The sequence below is a fragment of the Nycticebus coucang genome, chromosome 5, assembly GCF_027406575.1.
Source record: "Nycticebus coucang isolate mNycCou1 chromosome 5, mNycCou1.pri, whole genome shotgun sequence".
Lineage (NCBI taxonomy): Eukaryota > Metazoa > Chordata > Mammalia > Primates > Lorisidae > Nycticebus > Nycticebus coucang.
The window spans coordinates 83,111,134-83,129,677 of record NC_069784.1 but is presented as its reverse complement, the minus strand read 5'-3'; the positions used below and the strand labels follow the sequence as shown (position 1 = coordinate 83,129,677).

Sequence of the window (18,544 nt, the reverse complement as noted above, 5' to 3'; positions counted from 1 at the left end):
AGCCTCCCAAGACTACAGGTGCCTGTCACAATGCCCGGTTATTTTTTTGTTGTAGTTGTCGTTGTTTAGCAGGCCAGGCTGGGTTCAAACCAGCCCTGGTGTATGTGGCCGGCGTCCTAATCATTGAGCTACAGGCACAATGTAGCTCTTTCAGAGTCTCCGAAGCACAAAGCTGTCTCTTATTACAAACTCTTGCCTCGACTGTATTTTCTCCCTGGAATCTCCCCCTTCTCCCACCAGCCCCTTTAGCTTGCTAATTCCTCCTCATCCTTTCAATGCCTTAGGACCTTGCACCTGGCCAACACATTCTTGATAGGGTTGCCAGATGTAGCAGATAAAACTACAGAAACCTAATTATAATCCAATCTCAGATAACCAAGAAATAATTTTTTAGTATAAGTAAATCCTATGCAATATTCGGGACATACGCAGACTGAAACGAATTTTAGTATGAGTCGTTCATCTCAAATGCAGTTGTAATTGGGTGTTCTGTATTTTATCTGGAAATCCTGCTTCTGAAGTGCATTTGAGTCTACCCTCCCCTAGCTTGTTGTATTAACTGCTCCATGTCTGAGTTTCCTGGTGGGCTGTAAGTTCTATGAAGACAGAATTGGGTCAACTTTATTCACCAATGCCTAACGTGCAATGGCAGGCCATAAGCCCTCGATACATATTTATTAAATGAATGAAGACAGTATGAAACAGTGAGTGTTCTAGAGATTGGCCAGGACTGCAGATACTGCCGGAGACGCTTTCTACATGGAGGTGACCTTTGAAGTGGGAGAAGGAGAGCTCGTGGCAAAGATACAGAGTAGGAGAAGAGAAGCCATTGGACCAACCTGAAGTGACGGCCCACATTTGGGGTGGCAGGAAGTGCAGGAAGGGCAGGTGCTGAAGACAAGTGTGCTAAGGCCAGAGATCACAAACTAGCCAGGGATCTAAGGGAATAACAGACACCGGGCCAGTAACTTGGGAGCGTCAAGAGAGCTAGCTGTTGGAGTCTAATAGCTGACAGGTTGCTGATGACGCTTACGAAATTTAGTCATAGAAAGAAGAAAAAGAGATCCTAGGCCAGCCGTCAGCGTGGTGAAGAGGAAATGAGTGTGCATGTTTGATAGCCGGGGGACCTTGCTCCGTGTGCTGGGGAAGGGAAGGGACTAGTGGAAAGAGAAGGATTACTCTGGGGAAATGGACAATAGAGGGTCAGAAGTAAAGAAGACAAGAAAAGAGGAAGAATATTTTACAAGTGAGGAGGAGGATGTGAATGATGATCATTGCCGTCATTTCTGATAAGTGTGGCCTGGTTTTTTTTTTGTTTTTTTTTTAAAAAGTCACACTGTTCTTATTACTACAGATTATATGCAGAGTTCACTGGACAGTGTCACTTGGATGTAAATAGTTAACGATTTCTTAGCCTAGAGATTCTCAAACTTGAAGAGGCATGGGGATTCACCCCTCGGGGCCCTTGTGTGAATGCAGATTTTGATCAATTGGGTGGAGCAGGGCCTGAGACTCAGCATTTCCAACAAACACCCAGATGATACTGTTGCTGCTGGTCTTGGATCATCCATTATTGCTTCCATGAAGCTTGTTTCCCCTCCTTTTTTAAATGACAGCTGAATGTAAGTGTTTCACATTTGGCTTAATCTTGCAGTGAAATCTATGAGAAAAAATTGAGCACCCTTTCTCCTGAAGTTAGAAGTGTGATTCATCATTGACCAAAATATCATTATGCAGCACGTGACCTTGTAATACAAATATGATTGAAATACATCTCACAAATGCATTCAAGTTTTAAATAACTCAAAATGTTTATGTGAGCCCATTGTGATGGCATGTGCCTGAATCCCAGCTAGTCAGGAAGCTGAGGTGGGAGGATGGCTTGAGCCTCAAAGTTCAAGACCAGCCTGGGCAGCATAAACCCCATCACTAAAGGAAAAATCCAATTACTTTTAAAATGCTTATGTGCATCTCAAGCATTAATTTTGTCAGTACTAAGCAACGAGTTATCTTTGGAATTTGATATATTGCTTTGGAATGTGAGAAAATAGAAAGCTGGGTAAAAGCAAAATGTGATCTTTGTAAAATACTTACCTACTGATAAGTTATTCACTTATCAGAAGACAAGAAATTACTGATCAGTTATTCACTTGAGGGATCTATTTGTTGACTCAAAGGGAATTAAAAAAGAGAGAAATCTTGGTGGCACCCATAGCTCAGTGGGTAGGGCGCTGGCCATACTGTGGCTGGCAGCTTCAAACCCAGCCGGGCCAGCTAAAACAACAATGACAACTACAACAACAAAAAAATAACCGGGCGTTGTGGTGGGTGCCTGTAGTCCCAGCTACTTGGGAGGTTGGGGCAAGAGAATCGCTTAAGCCCACGAGTTAGAGGTTGCTGTGAGCTGTGACGTCACAGCGCTCTACCCAGGGGTGACGAGTGAGACTCTGTTTCAAAAAAAAAGAAAAATATTTTCTTAAAATATTTTGTAGAAATTAGTATGATTCATTATTAATAATTTAGAGATGCCTTTCTAAATGTTTACATTGAACAAAGTAGTGCTTTTAAACAGAAAACCACAGTGCAGGCACACATCATTTACCAATGGGAGTGTGTTCTGAGAAATACGTCTTTAGTTCCATCATGAGATAGGAGTCACAGAGTGCACTTACACAAAAACTAAATGGTCAGCCTGCGATACGCCTGGACTACCAACCTGGACAGCTGCTACTGTACCTAATACTGCAGGCAACTATAACACAATGGCCTTTGTGTCTCTAAACAGACCTAATTGTGGAAAAGGTACAGTAATAATGTGGTATTAAAATCTTAATTGGACCAAGGTCATAAGTGTGGTTCATCATTGACCAAAATATCCTTATGCAGCACTTGACCCTGTAATGCAAATATGCTATGTACAAAATAAATGCAGGATTTATGTTTTAAATTAATTCTTAAGTTAGAATATATAAACCGTGATGGATGTCTTTTCTTTTCAATCTCACCATGTATTCCTGTCCCTTCATCTAAAACCTCACTGAAAGATGATATTAAAGCAAGGACTGCCAGGGTCAGTGGCCCAACCATCTGTCACGCAGCATGTGCCCGATCCCTCAGAAAGCAACAGGCTCAGAAAGAATCCGAGCATATATTTAAAAAGGATTATTATAGCCCATAGCCAAAGTTCAAGTTTTTCTTCCTCTGGAACCATTGTTTCCAATTCGTTTTTTCTAGTTTCAAGTTGGCAGTCCATATAACAAAATTCAAAAGGTTGCGAGAGTGAAGTGTGAACGTCTCTGTCTCTTTTACACCCTGTGGCTCCTTCGGAGAACTCCCCTCCTTAACCAATTTCTCATGTATTTGTCGGAGAGCTCCACGCATGCGCACACACGTACACCCACACGCGGGACAGCCACAGGCTGGCCTCACTGCTCTGTAGCGTCTCTCTTCACTTCATACAGTTGGAGATTATTTCATATTAATACACATGGTCTGCCCTTTCTTGTCAGCTGAGTAACTGGATATGATGGTTCATCATTTTTCCAAAATCTGAATTTTTTTCATGAGCAAAATTGTATGCAGGTGAATATGTCTCGTATTTAGGACCATTAAGGAGGGATGTCTGTGGATGTCCCCTCATGCCATAAGGAAAGTTTTGAAGCAGCCCCTGCTAACTCTCCCACATGAGGCCCTTCTAAACCAGAGCTAGGAGAAGATGCCATTCACTGCTGCTTGTCACCAGACCTACCCATTAATACCATCAGGATAGGCCGGGCACATCCCCAGGTGTGCCTGCCACAGTATGTCCCTGAAACCACAGACTATGAGCTAAAGGATGAAGACGCATTGTTAAAAATGGGACTGGTGGCTGAGAGCAGTGGCTCGCACCTGTAATCCTAGCACTCTGGGAGGCCGAGGCAGGAGGATCACTTGAGCTCAGGAGTTGGAGACCAGCCTGAGGAAGAGTGAGATCCCATTTCTACTAAAACTGGAAAAATTACCTGGGTGTCATGGCAGGCACCTATAGTCCCACCCACTCAGAAGGCTGAGGCAGGAGGATCGTTTTAGCCCAGGAATTTGAGGTTGCCTGTGAGCTAGGCTGACACCATGGTACTCTAGCCTGGGGCAACAGATTGAGACTCTGTCTCAAAAAAAAGATACATCAGAATATGCTTCAAAAAACTAAGTTTATGTCCTAGCACTTCCATGCTTATGGATGAACGTTAGGGCCAATGTGAACAATCTGCATGTTTGCCAGATCTCTAGTGATGCAAATATAATCCCCATGTTCAAAAATGCAAATCCAATAGGCATTTAAGAGACCTCACATAACAGAAATAGCTCTGCGGTGCAAGCAGGGCTCCCAGTAGGTACCCCTTGCCCGCTTAGTCACTCGTCCATCCAACACACATTTTAATCATTTACTAAGCTCTAGGCACAGGTCCTAGAGATATAATGATTAAAAGACAAACAAGGGCCCTGCCCTTCACGGAGCTCACACTCAGTGAGAAATATCAGACTTTCTCATTCTTGTCATCCCTTTGTCTCATACCTCCTCCCTTCCTCTCCCTCCTTCCTTCCCTCTTTTTCTCTCCTCAACCTATAAGCCCCTTGCTTTGCTCACCCTAGTATCTACTCATCTTCCCAGAGTTCTTAATTATCTTTGTGCCAAGCAGGATTGGACCTGCTTGTGAGTGCTCCACAAAACCAGCTCTTGGCAATAGGCAAAATTTTTAAAGGAAATTTTTAATTTTAGGACACTTTTTCATTCACAGAAAAGTTGCGAAGATAGTACAGAGAGTTCCCCTATCTCTCCCCCACCCCCAGCATGGCTAGCATCTCACATTACGATGGTAGATTTTTCACAGTTACTGAATTAATACCGATGCATTATTATTAACTAAAGTCCATATTTATTCTGAATTTTTTTAGTTTTCCACCTATTTCCTTCTTCTGTTCTGCAGTCCCATCTAGGAAACCACGTTGTACGTGTGGCTGTCCTGTCTCCTTAATCACTCTGTCTGTGACAGTTCCTAGTTATTTGTCATGCATTTTAGACAGATTTGAGGAGGAGGAGTCAGGTATTTTATAGACGGTCCCTCTATTTGAGTTCCTGATGCTTGTTTCATGTTACGCTGGATGTGGATTACTGGGAGGAAGACCCCAGAGGTGAAGTGCTCTTCTCGCCACATGACATTGGCAGGTACATGCTATCACGTGACATCATTGGAGGAGTAAACCTCAAAGAGCTGGCCAAGGTACTGTGTGCCAGGTGGAGTTACCTTCCTCCTCTCTCCCTGCTCTATCGTTTGGAAGCATTTACTAAGTGCAGTCCCCCCATCCCCTATAGGGTTGGCATGGGATGGAGAGAATAAAACTCTACAGGACAGGTTGAGTATCTCTAAACCAAAATGCCTGGGACTAGAGGTGTTTCAGGTTTTGGAATTTGTTTTTTTGAATATTCACACATACATAATGAGATGCCTTGGGGATGAGACCCAGGTGTAAACACAAAATTAATTTGTGTTTCATAATGCACCTTATACACGTACCCTGAAGGCCATTTCATATGATATATATATATTTTTTTTTTTTTGTAGAGACAGAGTCTCACCTTATCGCCCTCGGTAGAGTGCCGTGGCCTCACACAGCCCACAGCAACCTCCAAATCCTTGGGCTTGGGCGATTCTCTTGACTCAGCCTCCCAAGTAGCTGGGACTACAGGCGGCCGCCACAACGCCCAGCTATTTTTTTGTTGCAGTTTGGCCGGGGCTGGGTTTGAACCCGCCACCCTTGGCATATGGGGCCGGCACCCTACCCGCTGAGCCACAGGCGCCGCCCTCATATGATATTTTTTAATACTTTTGTCCGTGAAACAAAGTTTTGACTGCATTTTAACTGTGACTCATTATAAGGTCAGGTGTGGAATTTTCCACTTACAGTGACATGTTGGCATTGGCGCTCAAAAAATTTGGGGTTTTGCAATATTTTTATTTTTGGATTGAGGATAATCAACCTTGATCTATAAAAATTATCTGTCATTATTCTGTAAAGAAGATTTATCTCTTCTTCATTCATTTCTGTCAATAAGGACTGCCATGGATATTTCAAGCTTTGAGTCATAATCCGATAGTAAGTTGTGTATTTTAGCTCTGGTCACTGGGAGCTTTCAGGTTGACTCCTGTGTCCCCTTGACATGACACATCGTCTTGTGTTTTGAGTACTTTCTTAACATTCTAGCACTACTTATATATTTCTTGCCCCAGCCCAGAATAAGACATTTCTCCAAGGACCCTGGTTCATCTTATGGGGGAGGCTTTTTTTTTAAGTTCAGGCCTCACCATCACATACCCCCCCAATTGCTTACTCATTTAATGAATATTTAGATTCTAGCTTGATGCTAATCTTTGAAACAGATCCTGGATCAATGGGGAACAAAGCAAATTCTCTGCCTTCAAAAGTTAACCATGTGGTTTGTGAGAAGGACAGTGAGTGAGTCTCAACAAGGAAATATTTAATTACAGCCCTGCTATGTTCTCTGAAGAAAAGGGACGAGAGGCTGAGTTAAAAATAACCAACGCAGGGCTTGGTTTAGATCAGGTAGTTGGAGAAAGCCCCCATGAGAAGCTGACATTGGGTAGAAAGCTGGAAGATAAAAAGGAACCAGCCATGTCAAGAGCAAAGGGAAGAGTATTTTCAAACAGTAGGATAATGGGTCATAAGTAACTTTTTTTTAAAAGAAAGGAATAGAAGATACGAGAAGTATTATCTTACAAAATGTATTCCCTTTATGTCAGCGGTTCTCAACCTGTGGGTCACGACCCCTTTGTAACAATAAAAATACATCCTGCGTATCAGATATTTACATTACGATTCATAACAGTAGCAAAATTACAGCTATGAAGTAGCAACGAAAATAATTTTATGTTGGGGGTCACCACAACATGAGGAACTGTCTTAAAGGGTTGCGGCATTAGGAGGCCTTAGGAAGGTTGAGAACCACTGCTTTATGTATATGTATGTGTTGATGTATTTACTGGTTTATTACATAAAATGCATTTCTTCTTTTTATTTAAGTTCTTTTGAGAGTGTCCCTTTGTTACCCTGGCTAGAGTGCCATGGCATCATCATAGTTCACAGCAACCTGGAACTCTTGGGCTCAAGCAATCCTCTTGCCTTGGCTGGGACTACAGGCAGGCACCAGGATACCCAGTTAGTTTTTCTATGTTTAGTAGAGATGGGATCTCACTCTTGCTCAGGCTGGTCTCAAACTCCTGAGCTCAAACGTTCCACCTGCCTTGGCCTCCCAGAGGGCTAGGATTACAGCTGTGAGTCACTGTACCCGGCCTAAAATGCATTTCTTAATGAGAATTGTGGTATAATAAAGTTTGAAAGCCATTATCTTAGGTGGAAATAAGAGCCGATTAAAAGGTCTAGAAAAAAAATAAAGCTTTAACACGTTTAAGGAGCTGAAAAGAGGCGAGTGCACCTGGAGGAACAATCGTGGGATGTGAGAAGAGGGCAAAGATGGGAGGAGGCGGGCAGCGGCCGGGTGCAGCGGCCGGTGCAGCCCAGGCAGCCTCGCGGTGTCTCATTTAAGGAGGAATGGGAAGCCACTGGGAGGTCTCAAGCTGGGCAGTATTGATGTTTGAGAAGGCCATGGGGCTACTATGTGGCCGTGGAAGAGAGAGCAGTCAGTAGGAGGGCCGTTCCGTGGTCCACGCAGGGACAGTCCCTAGAATGTGCAGTTCACATTCCCTGTCAGTTCTGTCCTCCCACCGCTAGGACAGCGCCTGAGCACAGCAGACCTCCACCGCTAGGACAGCGCCTGAGCGCCCAGAGACCTCCACCACTAGGACGGCGCCTGAGCACAGCAGACCTCCACCGCTAGGACGGCGCCTGAGCACAGCAGACCTCCACCGCTAGGACGGCGCCTGAGCACAGCAGACCTCCACCGCTAGGACGGCGCCTGAGCGCCCAGAGACCTCCACCACTAGGACGGCACCTGAGCACAGCAGACCTCCACCGCTAGGATGGCGCCTGAGCGCCCAGAGACCTCCACCGCTAGGACGGCGCCTGAGCACAGCAGACCTCCACCGCTAGGATGGCGCCTGAGCGCCCAGAGACCTCCACCGCTAGGACGGCGCCTGAGCACAGCAGACCTCCACCGCTAGGACGGCGCCTGAGCACAGCAGACCTCCACCGCTAGGACGGCGCCTGAGCACAGCAGACCTCCACCGCTAGGATGGCGCCTGAGCGCCCAGAGACCTCCACCGCTAGGACGGCGCCTGAGCACAGCAGACCTCCACCGCTAGGACGGCGCCTGAGCACAGCAGACCTCCACCGCTAGGACGGCGCCTGAGCACAGCAGACCTCCACCGCTAGGACGGCGCCTGAGCACAGCAGACCTCCACCGCTAGGACGGCGCCTGAGCACAGCAGACCTCCACCGCTAGGACGGCGCCTGAGCACAGCAGACCTCCACCGCTAGGACGGCGCCTGAGCACAGCAGACCTCCACCGCTAGGACAGCGCCTGAGCGCCCAGAGACCTCCACCGCTAGGATGGCGCCTGAGGGCCGAGAGACCTCCACTTCTAGGACAGCGCCTGAGCACAGCAGACCTCCACCGCTAGGACAGCGCCTGAACACAGCAGACCTCCACCGCTAGGACAGCGCCCGAGCGCCAAGAGACCTCCACCTCTAGGACAGCGCCTGAGCGCCGAGAGACCTCCACCGCTAGGACGGCGCCTGAGCACAGCAGACCTCCACCGCTAGGATGGCGCCTGAGCGCCCAGAGACCTCCACCGCTAGGACGGCGCCTGAGCACAGCAGACTTCCACCGCTAGGACGGCGCCTGAGCACAGCAGACCTCCACCGCTAGGACGGCGCCTGAACACAGCAGACCTCCACCGCTAGGACAGCGCCCGAGCGCCAAGAGACCTCCACCTCTAGGACAGCGCCTGAGCGCCGAGAGACCTCCACCGCTAGGACAGCGCCTGATCATGGCAGACCTCCAACGTACATATTGGCCGAATGACAAAATTATATGATTTTAGCAAAGACAGAAAGAAATGGATGAGTTAAACCATTTGGAAAATGGCAAGCTTGCTGATAGATTGGGTGTGGAGAGAGCAGAGCGGGGAGGGAGCCCGGTGTGCACATCTGACCCCAGCACACTCACTGTGCTTTCTTTCTAGCTGTTGGGCTGCACAGGGGAGCTACAGGGTCCTTTGAACTGTTTAGACTGTGTTTTTACCTCCGTGCTTAGTCATATTGGCCAGAAGTGGAAATAACAGAATTTTTCAAGAGAAACCAAGATTGGGTAAATTGTAAAAACCAGTTTTTATCACAGATTTTCAAACTCATGTGACTTTCTAATCTCTGATGCCAAATCTCTGAACCTCTGGGAGAGTCAACTGCCAGCAAATAAAGACCCTCACGGTGGGCCCAAAACTGTTTGGGGTTCAGCATTCTGCCAGGGAGCTGGTGAGATAATCGTGTGTTTGGCTGTGTGCCCGTGAACTTTCCCTTTTCCATTATATTGCAAGTATAGGCAATAACCTTCTCTTGTCAATGCTGACGCCTGGGATTGCAGTGGCCTGCCTCTTTCCTGCTCATTTCCTCAGCAGCCCTCACTTGTCACTGTGGGGCACTCGGAAGAGGACTGTCCTAGACTGAGCTGAGACGGAGCTGAAACCAAAGATGCAAGATCTCAGAAAGAGAAAAACATCTCTGGAAAGTCAGGTGGGCATCAGGGATGGAAGTGCTCCATAAATGCTGATGAATTTTGAAAGATTGGCCATTTTCATCAAATGAGTTTCGTGCTATTGGTTGAGAAACCAGAGCAATAATCAGATGTTGCTGTGAGTGGCACCAGCGTTCACTCTGGTTAAGAATTTCCATAGATAGAAACTCAAACTCAAACTACCTTATGCAAACCAAGAGATTACATTAGCTCATATCCCCAGAACGCCAGTGCTTGACTCAGGATTTGCACCCTCTTTATGACACCAGCTCTGTGTCTGTTTTGCTCGTGAGCCCTGCCCCTTCTGTGCACTGGCTTCATGCTCAGGTTGGCACTTTTCTTGGTGCCACAAACGGCTGAGGGAAGTTTGGACTTTGTACCCTTTAATATGTCTTGTAGGAACGTCCCCTCAGGTATGGCAACAGAAAACTGAGGAAGCTTTTCCCCAGAAGCTCTGGCAAACACTCACAGTTATCAGCCTGAATCAAGGCATATGCCCACCCTGAGCCAATCACTGGGCCCAGTGATGGGTCCTTTGATTGGCCTAAGCGTAGGAAGGCCCGCCCCCAGGAGCTGGCTATATCCACCTGCAGGAGACAGGGGAAGACAGGGGAAGCAGTGGGAGCAGGGGGCTCCCTCAGAGTATTAATCAAATCTGGGTGCTGGGCGGTACCTGTGGCTCAAAGGAGTAGGGTGCCGGCCCCATATGCTGGAGGTGGCGGGTTCAAACCCAGTCCCGGCCAAAAGTTATAAAAAAAATAAAAAAAATCTGGGTGCTGTGACAGGAGAAGGGGAAGCGGGTGCTAGGAGGCAACCCGTTAATACTTACGACATTAACATCATTATTATTGTGATACAGGCCAAACCGGAAGTGGTGCAGATATAGATTAGAAAATTTTTGTTCAGAACTCCAGTCTGACCCACGTCTAGCTAGTCACTTAGATCTTAAAATCTCGTTTTCTTCATCTGAAAAAATGTGGATGATCATACGTCAGGGAAGGTCAAATTCATGTCCCCAAATATACATCATATAGTCAAAATATAGGGTGGTCATAAAGTTCATGTGCAACTATTTAACTTGCACACAAACTATATAGCTACCCTGTACGTAAGGTTGTATATTTGAAAAACTAAAAAATTAAGTCTGAGGTATTTATTGTTGTATTTTCTTAAAGTTCCAAATACAGTCAGTCCTGCTGAAGTCAAAACAGAGCCCATGTTTCTACCTAGCAGGTGGGAGGAAGCCTCCCCCAGCCGCCATGAGTGCTGTGCAAGTCAGGGCCCATCCCACATCCTCATGACAAGAAAGAAGTTTCACTGGTTCAGAACCAACTTCAACAGCAGGTGTTCAGGGCTGGGGTGGTGAAGTTTCAGCTCTGATTTTTCTATGAAATAGTTCAGGTTATTAAAATGTCGGCCCTATTCTCTTATTTAAAAACTGGTTTCATTTCTAATGACACAGCACCATCATGCCATTCCTTGATTTAGTCACGAGAACCAAAACTAATGTGTGGCTAGTTTCATGTCGTTTTTATAGCAGTTAGTACAGAGAACAACAGGCTCTTGTGAAAACAGATGTATCTGCTATCTATTTCTATATCTGCTGCCTGCCAGATCGAAAACTCCATTTCTGAGATGGCTTCGTCCTCTGGTTTGATCCTTGCAGGAGAATCTCCCTAGCGGACAGGAACCTGGCCAACTATTCTTCACAGTGGGAAGAATAAGAAAAAAAGAGTGCCATCTCCCAAACCTTAAGAGAATTGTAACAGGGTATCAGAAAACTTTCTTCTTTTGAGAGAGGATGGCTTTGGCATTCTTGTCTATTGTGAGCACCAGGGCAGGTCCTTTATTTGACAAAAAATTTCTAATGTCTTAAAGGCCTTGTGTTATTATGTGAGAATGTAAGTATGTATTTATTTGGTATTTCTGGAAAAAAGCATTGCCTTAATAATCATGAAGACTCTCATAATGACAAAACAGTCAATCCCTTTCCAAACGTTTTATCATCTGTAATATCTCTATAAGCAGGTTAGATAACGAATGTTTACAGATAAAGAAACAGAGACGTTGAGATTTCCATAGCTTCAGAGAAAGTTGTAGAATTTAATTAGAGGCTTGGCTAACTTCTGTGTTCAACTGCTTGATTTCTTTGTAGGTGGGTTTCCTTGTGATAAAATTTAAATAATAATCATCATAAATACCTCAGAGTGTGGTAATGAGACTACAATTCGTGTGTGTGAAGTGCGTAGAGCAGCGCCTGGCACAGCCTGCAGTCAGTACATGTGAGTTGTTGTCATTCGCATCATCTTCACCATCCATTTTTGTCAGGTGCGAGTTGAATGCCCTTGCCTCTTTCCACACAACCAGTCTCCACTCCCACCTGCCTCCTGCCAACCTCAGCTACTCACCTGATCTTTGAGCTCAAGCTGTCTTCCCATGTGTGTCTCTGACCAGACCAACAGACGGGGGCAAGCCTTTGTTTCCCGCTAGCAAGCTGGCCTCCTCTAGGACCATTTACCAGTCTTTCTTGCTGCCTTTGAATGCTAATTATGACTTGTAGGGGGCACCAATTTCTTTAAAAGGTGCTGAGTGTCATATCTAGGTAGATCCAACTCTCTCTGAAGACCCGATTTAACAGTTAGGCCTCCTGTCCTTTGCTGTCAAGTCCAGGTGTTGGAGCTTCTCAGTCCAATTTTAAATTTATCATGCAATTTGATCAACAGTCTTTAACTTACTTTCTGCATTAAAAAAAAAATGACACAGGACATTCATTGTTCAGAAAGCCTTTCTGCATTTCATTTCTTTGATTCTCTAATTCATTCTTTCAACCAATATTTCCTTACTGTGCTGATCTGAGCAGTCCCAAGGATATTGCTGCTATTTAGCGCTTTGTGCATGTTCATCTGACCCCCTCTCCGAGGTTGTGAATTTCTTGAGGCCAAAAGCCAGGGCTCCTGTTTCTCTGTATCTCCCACAAGACCACAGGCAGAGTCTGCTTGGGGATCACTCGGCGGAGCTGTGACTGCACATAGGGCCTCTCTGGTCTTTCCCCTCTGCTTAGGCCCCCTTTCTTTTCTTCTAAGAGGAGTCTCACAGGCCCTCGCTGCCTGTCAGCAAGCAGAGACACAGATGTCATGGTCAGAGGCTGCTCTGTCCTGTGTTAGAGGGTCTGAGGACTACGAACTCAGGGGTATTCTTGGACCTGACTGCCAGCACTGTCTGTTGGCAGATTACTGCCATGTCCTCAAACAAATGATTGTGCTTTCTGCCACCTCTCATGTGTCTGCCTTGGTCTAGCATCTTTTCGGCTGCCCACTGAACCTTTCATTTACCCACCTGCTCCCAGTCCCCTCCCAGGCGACCCCTGGCCTGGCCTCTCTCTGTGCCTCGGCTGTTTCTCTGGCTCAGTCCCTCTGTAGTCTCACTTTGGTTTCTGTTCCCCCTTATTCTTTTTCTTTCACTTTCCCCCACCCACCAGTCGTTTTTAACAGTGTCATCATGACTTACAGTGTGGGAACTTGGTACTCGCTGGCTCCCACATTACACAGCCGCCCCTGGATTTCATGTGACCAACATTCCTTCCTGGGCAGGAGAGAAGCTCCCCACTGCCAGATGCCAGCGCTTCCCTCTGCTCTCCGCAGGAGTCCTGCCTCCTGCCCGCTCAAGGAAGCAAGGGCAGGGCAGGAGGTGGAGGCCAGGACACAGAGAATCACCCAGTCCACGTGTCACAGTCTGTGGGGCAGCGTGAGCAGGATGCAAAGCACCTCTCAGAACAACTTGGCTCTGGGAAAGTTGAGAACTGGGAGGGTCCTCTTAAAAGAATGGTCGGGGCTGCGGGGAGGAAGTGGGCTGCCATGTGTGACTGCAAACAGGGAGGTTTCTCCTCTGACATGACTTGGCCTCTTCATCCACAGAACTCAGCTGGAACACGCAAGCCTGATGAATAACAAGGGATCCAGTCATAAACAGAAAAATCTCTTCCCTTTTTCTTCCCTCAACCTCACACACTCTGGCTTGTGCAATCTGTTCTTATGTAAAGGTTTGCAGAATTGTCCAAGTGCAGGATGGGTCTGGGGTTTCTCGGACACACCTCTCTTTCCAGAGGTCCAGCCATCAGCCAGGGCAGTGGGACCTGCAGAGCAGGAGTGGACAGGGGAGAGGGGCTTCCAGCTCAGCTTCAGAGAGCAAGAATTATTATTTCTGGCATCCAAACAAGATTTGGTTGAACACTCTCCCCGTGAGGTGGCTCCCCTTTGAAGCTGTGGACCAGGGTGGAAATTAAGCTCCTGTCTGAGAAAGGACAGGCTTCTTTTTTCCTCTTCCTGCCGACCACTCCATTTCCCGCTGGGTTGCTGCACTGACCCTGGGGCGGCAGCACTGGGGCGCTGGCTGCAGGCGGAGCAGCAGCAGCGGAGGGGGAAAGTGCTCAGCCCGGGTCTGCAGTGAGGCCTGCGGGCGGCGAGAGGGGCGCGTCCGCTGCCTGCTCTCTGCTGTCCTGTGGGAGCCGGGCTCAGGGCCAGGCTGAACCGGCTGGCTGAGGAAAGGATGCGCCGGTCTCCTGGCATCCTCTCAAGTCCCAGAAGGGAAGCCGAGCGCCCGCTTTTCAGGTGCAGGGGCTTGAAGCCCACGTGTCATGGGTTGAACGTATCCCCCCAAAACATGTGTGGAAACTACTCCCCAGTGCAGCGGTGTTGGGAAGTGGGGCCTACGAGAGATGATTAGGCCACCAGGGTTGAGCAGATTAGTGTCGCTGCTGATAGAATCACGTGTACCTGCCCAAATAGGCCGCAGGGCCCAGGAAAGGTCAGACTCACGGCCCTCCCAGGACATAGGAAGCCGTGCAGCGCTGCCCTCCCTGACCCTTTAAATCCCATCCGTCGTAACCCACGTGGGGATTCCTTTCTTGATTTCGCCCGCCCTGCATCCAGGTAAATACAGACCACATGATTTCCGCAGAACCGGGGTTCCTTTATTTCACGCCTTGGAATCATCTTTCTTCCTCGGGTCCAGAACCTTTTGACCGTGTCGCCGTTGGTTCTCATCACAGAAATGGGAGTCCGGCCCCCTGTAGCCCCTTCCTCTTTCTCCCTCTTTCCCTTCCACCGGGGCACGACACAGCACGGGGGCCCTCGCCAGACCCCAGCCTCCTGATGTCTCACTCCCAGCCCCCAGCACGTAGGCCAATACATTTATATTTATTAAAAATTAGCCAATCTGTAGTATTCTGTTGTAACAGCACAAAATGAGCTAAGGCACCGCTCATGGGTGCATCCTACAGGCAGGAAAGCAAATACAGCGATATTTTTATTCACAGATCTTTTGCATTTCCCCACATCGCCTAGTACAGGGTGGCCACAAAGTTTGTGTGCATTTTAAAAGGAACCGTTATTTTAAATTGCACATGAACTTTATGGCCACCCTGTAGATAATGCTGAGAGTGTATTTAATATTTATGGAACTTTTTGTCATTTAAATAAGGCTGACCCAAGTAAAGGGAAAAGATAATGGGAATTTTGCCAAATAGAATAAAGGAATGCAATTTTTTCAAAGAACTATTTTTGTAGAGCCTTAACTTTAGTTGGTATCAGCCAAAGTATGCCAATCTCCTGTTTCTGATTGTCTTATTTTGGAAGTAATTACCTCTTGGATAACTTTTTCAACTGATTTTTTTTTTTTTTTGAGATAGAGTGTCACTATGTCATCCTTAGTAGAGTGCCATGGTGTCACAGCTCACAGCAACCTCGGACTCTTGGACTTAAGCGATTCTCCTGCCTCAGCTTTCCAAGTAGTTGGGACTACAGGCGCACACCGCAACACCCAGCTATTTTTTTGTTGTAGTTGTCATTGTCATTTAGCAGGCCCAGGCTGCGTTTGAACTCACCAGTCCTGGTGTATGTGGCTGACACCCTGACCACTGAGCATGGGCGCCTAGCCTTCAACCAATTTTGAAAGTTCATAGAGTTGAACCTCCTGAGTGCTTTGGCCCTGGGCTTGTGGTTACAGAGATGATCCATTGAAGCACAGGAAAGAAATATTTTAAGTTCTATTTACATGTATGTTTTAATCTAAAAACAAGAAAAAAAAATTAAGCTTTACTATTGCTAATAGTAATAAATATGACCTCTATTTACTATACACATTTCTAAGTGTATATGTATAAAATTTATAAATAAATGTAAATATAATGGAGAGACAGGCTCATCCTTTTGTTTTTATCAGACTATATGACCAAAAATGTTTGGTGGAACTTCTGCTCTGGCCGATGTGGAGTGACGGAGACCAAATGTATCTTCCTGCCTGAAACAATCCTCCCGCCCTCCACCCTCTACCCTCCACACATGCGTACATTTAAAAAAAAAAAACCCAGAAACTACAGTTTTTAAGACACTAGACATCAGGCAATGAACAGAAGTGATCCTTGAGAATCAGGAAACATGAGGTGGCCCCATAATTTCCCCAGCTTACTTCATTGAGTTCACATTGCTTTATACACAGACCTACATGTCTGTGTTTAAAGAAAGTTTGGTGACCTTTTTACTGGAAAGTCAGCTCCTCGAGGTCTCAGTGGCCCCAGCTTGTTCACAGTATATCCCCAAGACCTAGCACAGAAGTTGTCCTGGGAGAGTTGCTGAACAAACGCGTTTTGAGTGAGTAGCTGAAGCTCTCCAGGGAAACCCCCGAATGATAAGATCACAGACAATGGGACACTGGAGCCTGAATGCACCTTAGGGATTAGCAGTCTGGGTTCCTCGTTATAGGAGGGCTGTGTGGAAACCACACAGCCAGGGACGTCTCGATTTTTCATATTACAGTCTTGATACTTTCATATAGTCATATGAAAAAAATGTTATATAGATGAGGACACCAAGGTCCAAAGCAGTATAGTGATTTGTCCAAAGTCACAGCCCATTAGTGGTGGAGTTGGCGGGACTATCCTTCCTTACAAGCCACCCTGGGTGAAAGCAGATCAGCAAAGCTGAACCTCACACGGCATAAGCACCTTCCTTTGAAGGCCTCATAGCTGTTGCTCTCACAAGAGGGAATGATGGAGTTCTAGAGGTGACAGTAGCATCCTCAGGAACAAAAGCACCAGGAATTATCACAAGCAAAGCCACCCAGAATGGAAGCTATGATCAGGCCCTGCTCAGTTCTAGAAGGAGGCTAAAGAACCTTTCAGGCTGACCAGAGAGACCACAGGAGGCTCATGTCGTGAGCCCCGGCCTCCCAGTGACTCCTTGCTGTGGCAGCAGTACTCAGGCTCTGGAGTGAGAAAAGCCTGTCCACTTGGAAACTCCAGAAGCCCCTGACACTGTGTCCCAGATGGCTGGACAAAAGCCCCAGGGTTGGTTCCAACTGCCCACTAGTCCCGGCTCACGTCACTTCTCTGCCAGGGTTTGTCCTGGCTGCTGCTAGGAAGTGGTTCTCCCTGGGTTTCTCCACAGTTCAAACCACTGTCTGCATCTTAAAGTCCCTGATAAATCCACTCACATCTTTCTAAGCACTTAGTTTGGGGTTAGAAGATTCTAGGACATGCCAGTGACTGCCTGATATTGTCTTAGTTTTAAGGCCCAGGGTGGGAAATGGACTTAGGCCTGCCTGAGGATTCCTGGATGTTAATGTTGGCAGCTTGTCACCAAGCCCTCATAGTAGACACACAGTGTGTGAGATGTGGGCTTCACCGGACAAAATGGATGACAAGGCTGAATGTGAATGATGACCGGAATGTGGCTTGTGGACGCTTTTTCACCCAGGAAGCTCCAGGAAAGTTCTTCTAGAAAGGAATCTATCAGGAGATCACATAGCTGAAAGGGAGTCTCCTGAACAGGAATTGTTATTTGATTTACACCTTACTTGGAAGTGAATCTCCTCCCAGCGTGGGAGGGGGTCTCTGAACATCCTGATCCAGGGTGGCCCCAAACAGGCCACCCGCACTTCCCCTGGCACTGAGTTGTTAATTCGAGTTACTGCAGAAGTGCAGAGTCCTGGAGCAGGAAAAGGCACATTCCTGGCAGCCAGGGACTGCAGAGTCTCTTGCACACACTAATTAGACTGAGCAGGGGCGGAGGGATTGTTAATCTCCATTTTATACACCAGGAGAGAAAGGCACAGAGAGGCCAGGCAAGGTGTCCTCAGTCACAGGCTGAGTCAGCAGTAAAACTGGACCGAGACCCAGCCTCGTGCCCCCCGGGCTGGCATTCCGCTCTGGCAGGGGATCTGGGGTCTGCCCAGAAACACCTCCTGCTTTATCCACCACAGCAGTTCTTTGCAGGACATTTATTTGTCTTGGGATCCTTGCCATGACACCGCTGTCTGCTCTGCCCAGACTTCTTCAGTCTCCCTCGACACCACCCCTCAAATGGCCTGCAGGCTGTTGGGCTTTACCCAGCAGAGTCCCCCCACATGCTCCAGTGCAGCCATTGAGGTGAGCCTCCCACCCTTGGCTGTGGCTGTGATGGCACCTTCCCCACACACTCTGGGTCACGTTCCTTCCTCACGCCGTCTGCTGCCCGTGCTATGGTTACCTCCACTTCGGCAGTGCCTCTGTGCACGCCCGTGCCCTGCACTCCTTGCCTGAAAAACCCTCTCCCTCCCAGACCACCCAGCCTCCTTCAGGAATCCCAGTCCCTTTTTAAGAATCCTGAGCTTTCCCTCTCGCAGATGTCTTTTTAGACTCATTGAATCAACACAGCTGCTGTGTGCTCACAAAGGTGACTTGTCCTCACCCCTCACCAAGCCTCAAATTTATATTTTAGGAGATGTGGCAGGCAGAGTTCTCAGATGGATCCGAGACCTCTGCAAT

At 47.3% G+C, this 18,544-nt stretch overlaps 1 pseudogene across 1 annotated transcript in view; it reads right to left on the bottom strand.

Moving 5' to 3' along the window:
* Positions 1-18,544, bottom strand: part of LOC128585843 (glyceraldehyde-3-phosphate dehydrogenase-like) — a 618,240-nt pseudogene that overhangs the window by 162,150 nt on the left and 437,546 nt on the right. The gene's annotated exons all lie outside the window — the stretch shown is intronic.